Source organism: Salmo salar, chromosome 06 (assembly GCF_965601325.2).
Source record: "Salmo salar chromosome 06, fSalSal1, whole genome shotgun sequence".
Taxonomy (NCBI): Eukaryota; Metazoa; Chordata; class Actinopteri; order Salmoniformes; family Salmonidae; genus Salmo; species Salmo salar.
This window is the reverse complement of record NC_138296.1, coordinates 13139136-13155089: the sequence shown is the minus strand read 5'-3', so window position 1 is coordinate 13155089 and position 15954 is coordinate 13139136.

Genomic DNA, 15954 nt, shown 5'->3' with positions numbered 1-15954 from the left:
TGCTAGGTTGTAAGGAGGTTCATGGGAGTCTGTTCTACTCTTGTCTCTTCTGCTATGTTGTAAGGAGGTTCATGGGTCTCTGTTCTACTGTTGTCTCTTCTGCTACGTTGTAGGGAGGTTTATGGGAGTCTGTTCTACTCTTGTCTCTTCTGCTACGTTGTAAGGAGGTTCATGGGAGTCTGTTCTACTCTTGTCTCTTCTGCTAGATTGTAAGGAGGTTCATGGGAGTCTGTTCTACCCTTGTCTCTTCTGCTAGGTTGTAAGGAGGTTCATGGGAGTCTGTTCTACTCTTGTCTCTTCTGCTATGTTGTAAGGAGGTTCATGGGACTCTGTTCTACTCTTGTCTCTTCTGCTACGTTGTAGGGAGGTTTATGGGAGTCTGTTCTACCCTTGTCTCTTCTGCTAGGTTGTAGGGAGGTTTATGGGAGTCTGTTCTACCCTTGTCTCTTCTGCTAGTTTGTAAGGAGGTTCATGGGAGTCTGTTTTACCCTTGTCTCTTCTGCTAGGTTGTAAGGAGGTTCATGGGAGTCTGTTCTACTCTTGTCTCTTCTGCTAGGTTGTAAGGAGGTTCATGGGACTCTGTTCTACTCTTGTCTCTTCTGCTACGTTGTAAGGAGGTTCATGGGAGTCTGTTCTACTCTTGTCTCTTCTGCTAGATTGTAAGGAGGTTCATGGGAGTCTGTTCTACCCTTGTCTCTTCTGCTAGGTTGTAAGGAGGTTCATGGGAGTCTGTTCTACTCTTGTCTCTTCTGCTATGTTGTAAGGAGGTTCATGGGACTCTGTTCTACTGTTGTCTCTTCTGCTACGTTGTAGGGAGGTTTATGGGAGTCTGTTCTACTCTTGTCTCTTCTGCTACGTTGTAAGGAGGTTCATGGGAGTCTGTTCTACTCTTGTCTCTTCTGCTAGATTGTAAGGAGGTTCATGGGAGTCTGTTCTACCCTTGTCTCTTCTGCTAGGTTGTAAGGAGGTTCATGGGAGTCTGTTCTACTCTTGTCTCTTCTGCTATGTTGTAAGGAGGTTCATGGGACTCTGTTCTACTCTTGTCTCTTCTGCTACGTTGTAGGGAGGTTTATGGGAGTCTGTTCTACCCTTGTCTCTTATGCTAGGTTGTAAGGAGGTTCATGGGAGTCTGTTCTACTCTTGTTTCTTCTGCTAGGTTGTAGGGAGGTTCATGGGAGTCTGTTCTACCCTTGTCTCTTCTGCTAGTTTGTAAGGAGGTTCATGGGAGTCTGTTCTACCCTTGTCTCTTCTGCTAGTTTGTAAGTAGGTTCATGGGAGTCTGTTCTACCCTTGTCTCTTCTGCTATTTTGTAAGGAGGTTCATGGGAGTCTGTTCTACCCTTGTCTCTTCTGCTAGATTGAAAGGAGGTTCATGGGATTCTGTTCTACCCTTGTCTCTTCTGCTAGGTTGTAAGGAGGTTCATGGGAGTCTGTTCTACTCTTGTCTCTTCTGCTAGGTTGTAAGGAGGTTCATGGGACTCTGTTCTACTCTTGTCTCTTCTGCTACGTTGTAAGGAGGTTCATGGGAGTCTGTTCTACTCTTGTCTCTTCTGCTAGATTGTAAGGAGGTTCATGGGAGTCTGTTCTACCCTTGTCTCTTCTGCTAGGTTGTAAGGAGGTTCATGGGAGTCTGTTCTACTCTTGTCTCTTCTGCTATGTTGTAAGGAGGTTCATGGGACTCTGTTCTACTCTTGTCTCTTCTGCTACGTTGTAGGGAGGTTTATGGGAGTCTGTTCTACTCTTGTCTCTTCTGCTAGGTTGTAAGGAGGTTCATGGGAGTCTGTTCTACCCTTGTCTCTTCTGCTAGGTTGTAGGGAGGTTTATGGGAGTCTGTTCTACCCTTGTCTCTTCTGCTAGTTTGTAAGGAGGTTCATGGGAGTCTGTTTTACCCTTGTCTCTTCTGCTAGGTTGTAAGGAGGTTCATGGGAGTCTGTTCTACCCTTGTCTCTTCTGCTAGATTTAAAGGAGGTTCATGGGAGTCTGTTCTACTCTTGTCTCTTCTGCTAGGTTGTAAGGAGGTTCATGGGAGTCTGTTCTACTCTTGTCTCTTCTGCTAGGTTGTAAGGAGGTTCATGGGAGTCTGTTCTACCCTTGTCTCTTCTGCTAGATTGTAAGGAGGTTCATGGGAGTCTGTTCTACTCTTGTCTCTTATGCTAGTTTGTAAGGAGGTTCATGGGAGTCTGTTCTACCCTTGTCTCTTCTGCTAGTTTGTAAGGAGGTTCATGGGAGTCTGTTCTACCCTTGTCTCTTCTGCTAGATTGAAAGGAGGTTCATGGGAGTCTGTTCTACCCTTGTCTCTTCTGCTAGATTGAAAGGAGGTTCATGGGAGTCTGTTCTACTCTTGTCTCTTCTGCTAGGTTGTAAGGAGGTTCATGGGAGTCTGTTCTACTCTTGTCTCTTCTGCTAGATTGTAAGGAGGTTCATGGGAGTCTGTTCTACCCATGTCTCGTCTGCTAGGTTGTAGGGAGGTTCATCGGAGTCTGTTCTGCCCTTGTCTCTTCTGCTAGTTTGTAAGGAGGTTCATGGGAGTCTGTTCTACCCTTGTCTCTTCTGCTAGTTTGTAAGGAGGTTCATGGGAGTCTGTTCTACCCTTGTCTCTTCTGCTAGATTGAAAGGAGGTTCATGGGATTCTGTTCTACCCTTGTCTCTTCTGCTAGGTTGTAAGGAGGTTCATGGGAGTCTGTTCTACTCTTGTCTCTTCTGCTAGATTGTAAGGAGGTTCATGGGAGTCTGTTCTACCCTTGTCTCTTCTGCTAGGTTGTAAGGAGGTTCATGGGAGTCTGTTCTACTCTTGTCTCTTCTGCTAGGTTGTAAGGAGGTTCATGGGACTCTGTTCTACTCTTGTCTCTTCTGCTACGTTGTAAGGAGGTTCATGGGAGTCTGTTCTACTCTTGTCTCTTCTGCTAGATTGTAAGGAGGTTCATGGGAGTCTGTTCTACCCTTGTCTCTTCTGCTAGGTTGTAAGGAGGTTCATGGGAGTCTGTTCTACTCTTGTCTCTTCTGCTATGTTGTAAGGAGGTTCATGGGACTCTGTTCTACTGTTGTCTCTTCTGCTACGTTGTAGGGAGGTTTATGGGAGTCTGTTCTACTCTTGTCTCTTCTGCTACGTTGTAAGGAGGTTCATGGGAGTCTGTTCTACTCTTGTCTCTTCTGCTAGATTGTAAGGAGGTTCATGGGAGTCTGTTCTACCCTTGTCTCTTCTGCTAGGTTGTAAGGAGGTTCATGGGAGTCTGTTCTACTCTTGTCTCTTCTGCTATGTTGTAAGGAGGTTCATGGGACTCTGTTCTACTCTTGTCTCTTCTGCTACGTTGTAGGGAGGTTTATGGGAGTCTGTTCTACCCTTGTCTCTTATGCTAGGTTGTAAGGAGGTTCATGGGAGTCTGTTCTACTCTTGTTTCTTCTGCTAGGTTGTAGGGAGGTTCATGGGAGTCTGTTCTACCCTTGTCTCTTCTGCTAGTTTGTAAGGAGGTTCATGGGAGTCTGTTCTACCCTTGTCTCTTCTGCTAGTTTGTAAGTAGGTTCATGGGAGTCTGTTCTACCCTTGTCTCTTCTGCTATTTTGTAAGGAGGTTCATGGGAGTCTGTTCTACCCTTGTCTCTTCTGCTAGATTGAAAGGAGGTTCATGGGATTCTGTTCTACCCTTGTCTCTTCTGCTAGGTTGTAAGGAGGTTCATGGGAGTCTGTTCTACTCTTGTCTCTTCTGCTAGGTTGTAAGGAGGTTCATGGGACTCTGTTCTACTCTTGTCTCTTCTGCTACGTTGTAAGGAGGTTCATGGGAGTCTGTTCTACTCTTGTCTCTTCTGCTAGATTGTAAGGAGGTTCATGGGAGTCTGTTCTACCCTTGTCTCTTCTGCTAGGTTGTAAGGAGGTTCATGGGAGTCTGTTCTACTCTTGTCTCTTCTGCTATGTTGTAAGGAGGTTCATGGGACTCTGTTCTACTCTTGTCTCTTCTGCTACGTTGTAGGGAGGTTTATGGGAGTCTGTTCTACTCTTGTCTCTTCTGCTAGGTTGTAAGGAGGTTCATGGGAGTCTGTTCTACCCTTGTCTCTTCTGCTAGGTTGTAGGGAGGTTTATGGGAGTCTGTTCTACCCTTGTCTCTTCTGCTAGTTTGTAAGGAGGTTCATGGGAGTCTGTTTTACCCTTGTCTCTTCTGCTAGGTTGTAAGGAGGTTCATGGGAGTCTGTTCTACCCTTGTCTCTTCTGCTAGATTGAAAGGAGGTTCATGGGAGTCTGTTCTACTCTTGTCTCTTCTGCTAGGTTGTAAGGAGGTTCATGGGAGTCTGTTCTACTCTTGTCTCTTCTGCTAGGTTGTAAGGAGGTTCATGGGAGTCTGTTCTACCCTTGTCTCTTCTGCTAGATTGTAAGGAGGTTCATGGGAGTCTGTTCTACTCTTGTCTCTTATGCTAGTTTGTAAGGAGGTTCATGGGAGTCTGTTCTACCCTTGTCTCTTCTGCTAGTTTGTAAGGAGGTTCATGGGAGTCTGTTCTACCCTTGTCTCTTCTGCTAGATTGAAAGGAGGTTCATGGGAGTCTGTTCTACCCTTGTCTCTTCTGCTAGATTGAAAGGAGGTTCATGGGAGTCTGTTCTACTCTTGTCTCTTCTGCTAGGTTGTAAGGAGGTTCATGGGAGTCTGTTCTACTCTTGTCTCTTCTGCTAGATTGTAAGGAGGTTCATGGGAGTCTGTTCTACCCATGTCTCGTCTGCTAGGTTGTAGGGAGGTTCATCGGAGTCTGTTCTGCCCTTGTCTCTTCTGCTAGTTTGTAAGGAGGTTCATGGGAGTCTGTTCTACCCTTGTCTCTTCTGCTAGTTTGTAAGGAGGTTCATGGGAGTCTGTTCTACCCTTGTCTCTTCTGCTAGATTGAAAGGAGGTTCATGGGATTCTGTTCTACCCTTGTCTCTTCTGCTAGGTTGTAAGGAGGTTCATGGGAGTCTGTTCTACTCTTGTCTCTTCTGCTAGGTTGTAAGGAGGTTCATGGGACTCTGTTCTACTCTTGTCTCTTCTGCTACGATGTAGGGAGGTTCATGGGAGTCTGTTCTACTCTTGTCTCTTCTGCTAGATTGTAAGGAGGTTCATGGGAGTCTGTTCTACCCTTGTCTCTTCTGCTAGGTTGTAAGGAGGTTCATGGGAGTCTGTTCTACTCTTGTCTCTTCTGCTAGGTTGTAAGGAGGTTCATGGGACTCTGTTCTACTCTTGTCTCTTCTGCGACGTTGTAGGGAGGTTTATGGGAGTCTGTTCTACTCTTGTCTCTTCTGCTAGGTTGTAAGGAGGTTCATGGGAGTCTGTTCTACCCTTGTCTCTTCTGCTAGGTTGTAGGGAGGTTTATGGGAGTCTGTTCTACTCTTGTCTCTTCTGCTAGATTGTAAGGAGGTTCATCGGAGTCTGTTCTACCCTTGTCTCTTCTGCTAGGTTGTAAGGAGGTTCATGGGAGTCTGTTCTACTCTTGTCTCTTCTGCTATGTTGTAAGGAGGTTCATGGGACTCTGTTCTACTCTTGTCTCTTCTGCTACGTTGTAGGGAGGTTTATGGGAGTCTGTTCTACCCTTGTCTCTTCTGCTAGATTCTAAGGAGGTTCATGGGAGTCTGTTCTACTCTTGTCTCTTATGCTAGGTTGTAGGGAGTTTCATGGGAGTCTGTTCTACTCTTGTCTCTTCTGCTAGGTTGTAAGGAGGTTCATGTGAGTCTGTTCTACTCTTGTCTCTTCTGCTAGGTTGTAAGGAGGTTCATGTGAGTCTGTTCTACTCTTGTCTCTTCTGCTAGATTGTAAGGAGGTTCATGGGAGTCTGTTCTACCCTTGTCTCTTCTGCTAGGTTGTAAGGAGGTTCATGGGAGTCTGTTCTACTCTTGTCTCTTCTGCTATGTTGTAAGGAGGTTCATGGGACTCTGTTCTACTCTTGTCTCTTCTGCTACGTTGTAGGGAGGTTTATGGGAGTCTGTTCTACTCTTGTCTCTTCTGCTAGGTTGTAAGGAGGTTCATGGGAGTCTGTTCTACCCTTGTCTCTTCTGCTAGTTTGTAAGGAGGTTCATGGGAGTCTGTTTTACCCTTGTCTCTTCTGCTAGGTTGTAAGGAGGTTCATGGGAGTCTGTTCTACCCTTGTCTCTTCTGCTAGATTGAAAGGAGGTTCATGGGAGTCTGTTCTACTCTTGTCTCTTCTGCTAGGTTGTAAGGAGGTTCATGGGAGTCTGTTCTACTCTTGTCTCTTCTGCTAGGTTGTAAGGAGGTTCATGGGAGTCTGTTCTACCCTTGTCTCTTCTGCTAGATTGTAAGGAGGTTCATGGGAGTCTGTTCTACTCTTGTCTCTTATGCTAGTTTGTAAGGAGGTTCATGGGAGTCTGTTCTACCCTTGTCTCTTCTGCTAGTTTGTAAGGAGGTTCATGGGAGTCTGTTCTACCCTTGTCTCTTCTGCTAGATTGAAAGGAGGTTCATGGGAGTCTGTTCTACCCTTGTCTCTTCTGCTAGATTGAAAGGAGGTTCATGGGAGTCTGTTCTACTCTTGTCTCTTCTGCTAGGTTGTAAGGAGGTTCATGGGAGTCTGTTCTACTCTTGTCTCTTCTGCTAGATTGTAAGGAGGTTCATGGGAGTTTGTTCTACCCATGTCTCGTCTGCTAGGTTGTAGGGAGGTTCCTCGGAGTCTGTTCTGCCCTTGTCTCTTCTGCTAGTTTGTAAGGAGGTTCATGGGAGTCTGTTCTACCCTTGTCTCTTCTGCTAGTTTGTAAGGAGGTTCATGGGAGTCTGTTCTACCCTTGTCTCTTCTGCTAGATTGAAAGGAGGTTCATGGGATTCTGTTCTACCCTTGTCTCTTCTGCTAGGTTGTAAGGAGGTTCATGGGAGTCTGTTCTACTCTTGTCTCTTCTGCTAGGTTGTAAGGAGGTTCATGGGACTCTGTTCTACTCTTGTCTCTTCTGCTACGATGTAGGGAGGTTCATGGGAGTCTGTTCTACTCTTGTCTCTTCTGCTAGATTGTAAGGAGGTTCATGGGAGTCTGTTCTACCCTTGTCTCTTCTGCTAGGTTGTAAGGAGGTTCATGGGAGTCTGTTCTACTCTTGTCTCTTCTGCTAGGTTGTAAGGAGGTTCATGGGACTCTGTTCTACTCTTGTCTCTTCTGCGACGTTGTAGGGAGGTTTATGGGAGTCTGTTCTACTCTTGTCTCTTCTGCTAGGTTGTAAGGAGGTTCATGGGAGTCTGTTCTACCCTTGTCTCTCCTGCTAGGTTGTAGGGAGGTTTATGGGAGTCTGTTCTACTCTTGTCTCTTCTGCTAGATTGTAAGGAGGTTCATCGGAGTCTGTTCTACCCTTGTCTCTTCTGCTAGGTTGTAAGGAGGTTCATGGGAGTCTGTTCTACTCTTGTCTCTTCTGCTATGTTGTAAGGAGGTTCATGGGACTCTGTTCTACTCTTGTCTCTTCTGCTACGTTGTAGGGAGGTTTATGGGAGTCTGTTCTACCCTTGTCTCTTCTGCTAGATTCTAAGGAGGTTCATGGGAGTCTGTTCTACTCTTGTCTCTTATGCTAGGTTGTAGGGAGTTTCATGGGAGTCTGTTCTACTCTTGTCTCTTCTGCTAGGTTGTAAGGAGGTTCATGTGAGTCTGTTCTACTCTTGTCTCTTCTGCTAGGTTGTAAGGAGGTTCATGTGAGTCTGTTCTACTCTTGTCTCTTCTGCTAGATTGTAAGGAGGTTCATGGGAGTCTGTTCTACCCATGTCTCTTCTGCTAGGTTGTAGGGAGGTTCATCGGAGTCTGTTCTACCCTTGTCTCTTCTGCTAGTTTGTAAGGAGGTTCATGGGAGTCTGTTCTACCCTTGTCTCTTCTGCTAGTTTGTAAGGAGGTTCATGGGAGTCTGTTCTACCCTTGTCTCTTCTGCTAGATTGAAAGGAGGTTCATGGGAGTCTGTTCTACCCTTGTCTCTTCTGCTAGATTGTAAGGAGGTTCATGGGAGTCTGTTCTACCCTTGTCTCTTCTGCTAGGTTGTAGGGAGGTTCATCGGAGTCTGTTCTACCCTTGTCTCTTCTGCTAGTTTGTAAGGAGGTTCATGGGAGTCTGTTCTACCCTTGTCTCTTCTGCTAGTTTGTAAGGAGGTTCATGGGAGTCTGTTCTACCCTTGTCTCTTCTGCTAGATTGAAAGGAGGTTCATGGGAGTCTGTTCTACCCTTGTCTCTTCTGCTAGATTGTAAGGAGGTTCATGGGAGTCTGTTCTACCCTTGTCTCTTCTGCTAGGTTGTAGGGAGGTTCATGGGAGTCTGTTCTACCCTTGTCTCTTCTGCTAGTTTGTAAGGAGGTTCATGGGAGTCTGTTGTACCCTTGTCTCTTCTGCTAGTTTGTAAGGAGGTTCATGGGATTCTGTTCTACCCTTGTCTCTTCTGCTAGGTTGTAAGGAGGTTCATGGGAGTGTGTTCTACTCTTGTCTCTTCTGCTAGGTTGTAAGGAGGTTCATGGGACTCTGTTCTACTCTTGTCTCTTCTGCTACGTTGTAAGGAGGTTCATGGGAGTCTGTTCTACTCTTGTCTCTTCTGCTAGATTGTAAGGAGGTTCATGGGAGTCTGTTCTACCCTTGTCTCTTCTGCTAGGTTGTAAGGAGGTTCATGGGAGTCTGTTCTACTCTTGTCTCTTCTGCTATGTTGTAAGGAGGTTCATGGGACTCTGTTCTACTGTTGTCTCTTCTGCTACGTTGTAGGGAGGTTTATGGGAGTCTGTTCTACTCTTGTCTCTTCTGCTACGTTGTAAGGAGGTTCATGGGAGTCTGTTCTACTCTTGTCTCTTCTGCTAGATTGTAAGGAGGTTCATGGGAGTCTGTTCTACCCTTGTCTCTTCTGCTAGGTTGTAAGGAGGTTCATGGGAGTCTGTTCTACTCTTGTCTCTTCTGCTATGTTGTAAGGAGGTTCATGGGACTCTGTTCTACTCTTGTCTCTTCTGCGACGTTGTAGGGAGGTTTATGGGAGTCTGTTCTACTCTTGTCTCTTCTGCTAGGTTGTAAGGAGGTTCATGGGAGTCTGTTCTACCCTTGTCTCTTCTGCTAGGTTGTAGGGAGGTTTATGGGAGTCTGTTCTACTCTTGTCTCTTCTGCTAGATTGTAAGGAGGTTCATCGGAGTCTGTTCTACCCTTGTCTCTTCTGCTAGGTTGTAAGGAGGTTCATGGGAGTCTGTTCTACTCTTGTCTCTTCTGCTATGTTGTAAGGAGGTTCATGGGACTCTGTTCTACTCTTGTCTCTTCTGCTACGTTGTAGGGAGGTTTATGGGAGTCTGTTCTACCCTTGTCTCTTCTGCTAGATTCTAAGGAGGTTCATGGGAGTCTGTTCTACTCTTGTCTCTTATGCTAGGTTGTAGGGAGTTTCATGGGAGTCTGTTCTACTCTTGTCTCTTCTGCTAGGTTGTAAGGAGGTTCATGTGAGTCTGTTCTACTCTTGTCTCTTCTGCTAGGTTGTAAGGAGGTTCATGTGAGTCTGTTCTACTCTTGTCTCTTCTGCTAGATTGTAAGGAGGTTCATGGGAGTCTGTTCTACCCTTGTCTCTTCTGCTAGGTTGTAAGGAGGTTCATGGGAGTCTGTTCTACTCTTGTCTCTTCTGCTATGTTGTAAGGAGGTTCATGGGACTCTGTTCTACTCTTGTCTCTTCTGCTACGTTGTAGGGAGGTTTATGGGAGTCTGTTCTACTCTTGTCTCTTCTGCTAGGTTGTAAGGAGGTTCATGGGAGTCTGTTCTACCCTTGTCTCTTCTGCTAGTTTGTAAGGAGGTTCATGGGAGTCTGTTTTACCCTTGTCTCTTCTGCTAGGTTGTAAGGAGGTTCATGGGAGTCTGTTCTACCCTTGTCTCTTCTGCTAGATTGAAAGGAGGTTCATGGGAGTCTGTTCTACTCTTGTCTCTTCTGCTAGGTTGTAAGGAGGTTCATGGGAGTCTGTTCTACTCTTGTCTCTTCTGCTAGGTTGTAAGGAGGTTCATGGGAGTCTGTTCTACCCTTGTCTCTTCTGCTAGATTGTAAGGAGGTTCATGGGAGTCTGTTCTACTCTTGTCTCTTATGCTAGTTTGTAAGGAGGTTCATGGGAGTCTGTTCTACCCTTGTCTCTTCTGCTAGTTTGTAAGGAGGTTCATGGGAGTCTGTTCTACCCTTGTCTCTTCTGCTAGATTGAAAGGAGGTTCATGGGAGTCTGTTCTACCCTTGTCTCTTCTGCTAGATTGAAAGGAGGTTCATGGGAGTCTGTTCTACTCTTGTCTCTTCTGCTAGGTTGTAAGGAGGTTCATGGGAGTCTGTTCTACTCTTGTCTCTTCTGCTAGATTGTAAGGAGGTTCATGGGAGTCTGTTCTACCCATGTCTCGTCTGCTAGGTTGTAGGGAGGTTCCTCGGAGTCTGTTCTGCCCTTGTCTCTTCTGCTAGTTTGTAAGGAGGTTCATGGGAGTCTGTTCTACCCTTGTCTCTTCTGCTAGTTTGTAAGGAGGTTCATGGGAGTCTGTTCTACCCTTGTCTCTTCTGCTAGATTGAAAGGAGGTTCATGGGATTCTGTTCTACCCTTGTCTCTTCTGCTAGGTTGTAAGGAGGTTCATGGGAGTCTGTTCTACTCTTGTCTCTTCTGCTAGGTTGTAAGGAGGTTCATGGGACTCTGTTCTACTCTTGTCTCTTCTGCTACGATGTAGGGAGGTTCATGGGAGTCTGTTCTACTCTTGTCTCTTCTGCTAGATTGTAAGGAGGTTCATGGGAGTCTGTTCTACCCTTGTCTCTTCTGCTAGGTTGTAAGGAGGTTCATGGGAGTCTGTTCTACTCTTGTCTCTTCTGCTAGGTTGTAAGGAGGTTCATGGGACTCTGTTCTACTCTTCTCTCTTCTGCGACGTTGTAGGGAGGTTTATGGGAGTCTGTTCTACTCTTGTCTCTTCTGCTAGGTTGTAAGGAGGTTCATGGGAGTCTGTTCTACCCTTGTCTCTTCTGCTAGGTTGTAGGGAGGTTTATGGGAGTCTGTTCTACTCTTGTCTCTTCTGCTAGATTGTAAGGAGGTTCATCGGAGTCTGTTCTACCCTTGTCTCTTCTGCTAGGTTGTAAGGAGGTTCATGGGAGTCTGTTCTACTCTTGTCTCTTCTGCTATGTTGTAAGGAGGTTCATGGGACTCTGTTCTACTCTTGTCTCTTCTGCTACGTTGTAGGGAGGTTTATGGGAGTCTGTTCTACCCTTGTCTCTTCTGCTAGATTCTAAGGAGGTTCATGGGAGTCTGTTCTACTCTTGTCTCTTATGCTAGGTTGTAGGGAGTTTCATGGGAGTCTGTTCTACTCTTGTCTCTTCTGCTAGGTTGTAAGGAGGTTCATGTGAGTCTGTTCTACTCTTGTCTCTTCTGCTAGGTTGTAAGGAGGTTCATGTGAGTCTGTTCTACTCTTGTCTCTTCTGCTAGATTGTAAGGAGGTTCATGGGAGTCTGTTCTACCCATGTCTCTTCTGCTAGGTTGTAGGGAGGTTCATCGGAGTCTGTTCTACCCTTGTCTCTTCTGCTAGTTTGTAAGGAGGTTCATGGGAGTCTGTTCTACCCTTGTCTCTTCTGCTAGTTTGTAAGGAGGTTCATGGGAGTCTGTTCTACCCTTGTTTCTTCTGCTAGATTGAAAGGAGGTTCATGGGAGTCTGTTCTACCCTTGTCTCTTCTGCTAGATTGTAAGGAGGTTCATGGGAGTCTGTTCTACCCTTGTCTCTTCTGCTAGGTTGTAGGGAGGTTCATCGGAGTCTGTTCTACCCTTGTCTCTTCTGCTAGTTTGTAAGGAGGTTCATGGGAGTCTGTTCTACCCTTGTCTCTTCTGCTAGTTTGTAAGGAGGTTCATGGGAGTCTGTTCTACCCTTGTCTCTTCTGCTAGATTGAAAGGAGGTTCATGGGAGTCTGTTCTACCCTTGTCTCTTCTGCTAGATTGTAAGGAGGTTCATGGGAGTCTGTTCTACCCTTGTCTCTTCTGCTAGGTTGTAGGGAGGTTCATGGGAGTCTGTTCTACCCTTGTCTCTTCTGCTAGTTTGTAAGGAGGTTCATGGGAGTCTGTTGTACCCTTGTCTCTTCTGCTAGTTTGTAAGGAGGTTCATGGGATTCTGTTCTACCCTTGTCTCTTCTGCTAGGTTGTAAGGAGGTTCATGGGAGTGTGTTCTACTCTTGTCTCTTCTGCTAGGTTGTAAGGAGGTTCATGGGACTCTGTTCTACTCTTGTCTCTTCTGCTACGTTGTAAGGAGGTTCATGGGAGTCTGTTCTACTCTTGTCTCTTCTGCTAGATTGTAAGGAGGTTCATGGGAGTCTGTTCTACCCTTGTCTCTTCTGCTAGGTTGTAAGGAGGTTCATGGGAGTCTGTTCTACTCTTGTCTCTTCTGCTATGTTGTAAGGAGGTTCATGGGACTCTGTTCTACTGTTGTCTCTTCTGCTACGTTGTAGGGAGGTTTATGGGAGTCTGTTCTACTCTTGTCTCTTCTGCTACGTTGTAAGGAGGTTCATGGGAGTCTGTTCTACTCTTGTCTCTTCTGCTAGATTGTAAGGAGGTTCATGGGAGTCTGTTCTACCCTTGTCTCTTCTGCTAGGTTGTAAGGAGGTTCATGGGAGTCTGTTCTACTCTTGTCTCTTCTGCTATGTTGTAAGGAGGTTCATGGGACTCTGTTCTACTCTTGTCTCTTCTGCTACGTTGTAGGGAGGTTTATGGGAGTCTGTTCTACCCTTGTCTCTTCTGCTAGGTTGTAGGGAGGTTTATGGGAGTCTGTTCTACCCTTGTCTCTTCTGCTAGTTTGTAAGGAGGTTCATGGGAGTCTGTTTTACCCTTGTCTCTTCTGCTAGGTTGTAAGGAGGTTCATGGGAGTCTGTTCTACTCTTGTCTCTTCTGCTAGGTTGTAAGGAGGTTCATGGGACTCTCTTCTACTCTTGTCTCTTCTGCTACGTTGTAAGGAGGTTCATGGGAGTCTGTTCTACTCTTGTCTCTTCTGCTAGATTGTAAGGAGGTTCATGGGAGTCTGTTCTACCCTTGTCTCTTCTGCTAGGTTGTAAGGAGGTTCATGGGAGTCTGTTCTACTCTTGTCTCTTCTGCTATGTTGTAAGGAGGTTCATGGGACTCTGTTCTACTGTTGTCTCTTCTGCTACGTTGTAGGGAGGTTTATGGGAGTCTGTTCTACTCTTGTCTCTTCTGCTACGTTGTAAGGAGGTTCATGGGAGTCTGTTCTACTCTTGTCTCTTCTGCTAGATTGTAAGGAGGTTCATGGGAGTCTGTTCTACCCTTGTCTCTTCTGCTAGGTTGTAAGGAGGTTCATGGGAGTCTGTTCTACTCTTGTCTCTTCTGCTATGTTGTAAGGAGGTTCATGGGACTCTGTTCTACTCTTGTCTCTTCTGCTACGTTGTAGGGAGGTTTATGGGAGTCTGTTCTACCCTTGTCTCTTCTGCTAGGTTGTAGGGAGGTTTATGGGAGTCTGTTCTACCCTTGTCTCTTCTGCTAGTTTGTAAGGAGGTTCATGGGAGTCTGTTTTACCCTTGTCTCTTCTGCTAGGTTGTAAGGAGGTTCATGGGAGTCTGTTCTACCCTTGTCTCTTCTGCTAGGTTGTAAGGAGGTTCATGGGAGTCTGTTCTACTCTTGTCTCTTCTGCTATGTTGTAAGGAGGTTCATGGGACTCTGTTCTACTCTTGTCTCTTCTGCTACGTTGTAGGGAGGTTTATGGGAGTCTGTTCTACCCTTGTCTCTTCTGCTAGGTTGTAGGGAGGTTTATGGGAGTCTGTTCTACCCTTGTCTCTTCTGCTAGTTTGTAAGGAGGTTCATGGGAGTCTGTTTTACCCTTGTCTCTTCTGCTAGGTTGTAAGGAGGTTCATGGGAGTCTGTTCTACTCTTGTCTCTTCTGCTAGGTTGTAAGGAGGTTCATGGGACTCTCTTCTACTCTTGTCTCTTCTGCTACGTTGTAAGGAGGTTCATGGGAGTCTGTTCTACTCTTGTCTCTTCTGCTAGATTGTAAGGAGGTTCATGGGAGTCTGTTCTACCCTTGTCTCTTCTGCTAGGTTGTAAGGAGGTTCATGGGAGTCTGTTCTACTCTTGTCTCTTCTGCTATGTTGTAAGAAGGTTCATGGGACTCTGTTCTACTGTTGTCTCTTCTGCTACGTTGTAGGGAGGTTTATGGGAGTCTGTTCTACTCTTGTCTCTTCTGCTACGTTGTAAGGAGGTTCATGGGAGTCTGTTCTACTCTTGTCTCTTCTGCTAGATTGTAAGGAGGTTCATGGGAGTCTGTTCTACCCTTGTCTCTTCTGCTAGGTTGTAAGGAGGTTCATGGGAGTCTGTTCTACTCTTGTCTCTTCTGCTATGTTGTAAGGAGGTTCATGGGACTCTGTTCTACGCTTGTCTCTTCTGCTACGTTGTAGGGAGGTTCATGGGAGTCTGTTCTACCCTTGTCTCTTCTGCTAGGTTGTAAGGAGGTTCATGGGAGTCTGTTCTACTCTTGTCTCTTCTGCTATGTTGTAAGGAGGTTCATGGGTCTCTGTTCTACTGTTGTCTCTTCTGCTACGTTGTAGGGAGGTTTATGGGAGTCTGTTCTACTCTTGTCTCTTCTGCTACGTTGTAAGGAGGTTCATGGGAGTCTGTTCTACTCTTGTCTCTTCTGCTAGATTGTAAGGAGGTTCATGGGAGTCTGTTCTACCCTTGTCTCTTCTGCTAGGTTGTAAGGAGGTTCATGGGAGTCTGTTCTACTCTTGTCTCTTCTGCTATGTTGTAAGGAGGTTCATGGGACTCTGTTCTACTCTTGTCTCTTCTGCTACGTTGTAGGGAGGTTTATGGGAGTCTGTTCTACCCTTGTCTCTTCTGCTAGGTTGTAGGGAGGTTTATGGGAGTCTGTTCTACCCTTGTCTCTTCTGCTAGTTTGTAAGGAGGTTCATGGGAGTCTGTTTTACCCTTGTCTCTTCTGCTAGGTTGTAAGGAGGTTCATGGGAGTCTGTTCTACTCTTGTCTCTTCTGCTAGGTTGTAAGGAGGTTCATGGGACTCTGTTCTACTCTTGTCTCTTCTGCTACGTTGTAAGGAGGTTCATGGGAGTCTGTTCTACTCTTGTCTCTTCTGCTAGATTGTAAGGAGGTTCATGGGAGTCTGTTCTACCCTTGTCTCTTCTGCTAGATTGTAAGGAGGTTCATGGGAGTCTGTTCTACCCTTGTCTCTTCTGCTAGGTTGTAGGGAGGTTCATCGGAGTCTGTTCTACCCTTGTCTCTTCTGCTAGTTTGTAAGGAGGTTCATGGGAGTCTGTTCTACCCTTGTCTCTTCTGCTAGTTTGTAAGGAGGTTCATGGGAGTCTGTTCTACCCTTGTCTCTTCTGCTAGATTGAAAGGAGGTTCATGGGAGTCTGTTCTACCCTTGTCTCTTCTGCTAGATTGTAAGGAGGTTCATGGGAGTCTGTTCTACCCTTGTCTCTTCTGCTAGGTTGTAGGGAGGTTCATGGGAGTCTGTTCTACCCTTGTCTCTTCTGCTAGTTTGTAAGGAGGTTCATGGGAGTCTGTTGTACCCTTGTCTCTTCTGCTAGTTTGTAAGGAGGTTCATGGGATTCTGTTCTACCCTTGTCTCTTCTGCTAGGTTGTAAGGAGGTTCATGGGAGTGTGTTCTACTCTTGTCTCTTCTGCTAGGTTGTAAGGAGGTTCATGGGACTCTGTTCTACTCTTGTCTCTTCTGCTACGTTGTAAGGAGGTTCATGGGAGTCTGTTCTACCCTTGTCTCTTCTGCTAGATTGTAAGGAGGTTCATGGGAGTCTGTTCTACCCTTGTCTCTTCTGCTAGGTTGTAAGGAGGTTCATGGGAGTCTGTTCTACTCTTGTCTCTTCTGCTATGTTGTAAGGAGGTTCATGGGACTCTGTTCTACTGTTGTCTCTTCTGCTACGTTGTAGGGAGGTTTATGGGAGTCTGTTCTACTCTTGTCTCTTCTGCTACGTTGTAAGGAGGTTCATGGGAGTCTGTTCTACTCTTGTCTCTTCTGCTAGATTGTAAGGAGGTTCATGGGAGTCTGTTCTACCCTTGTCTCTTCTGCT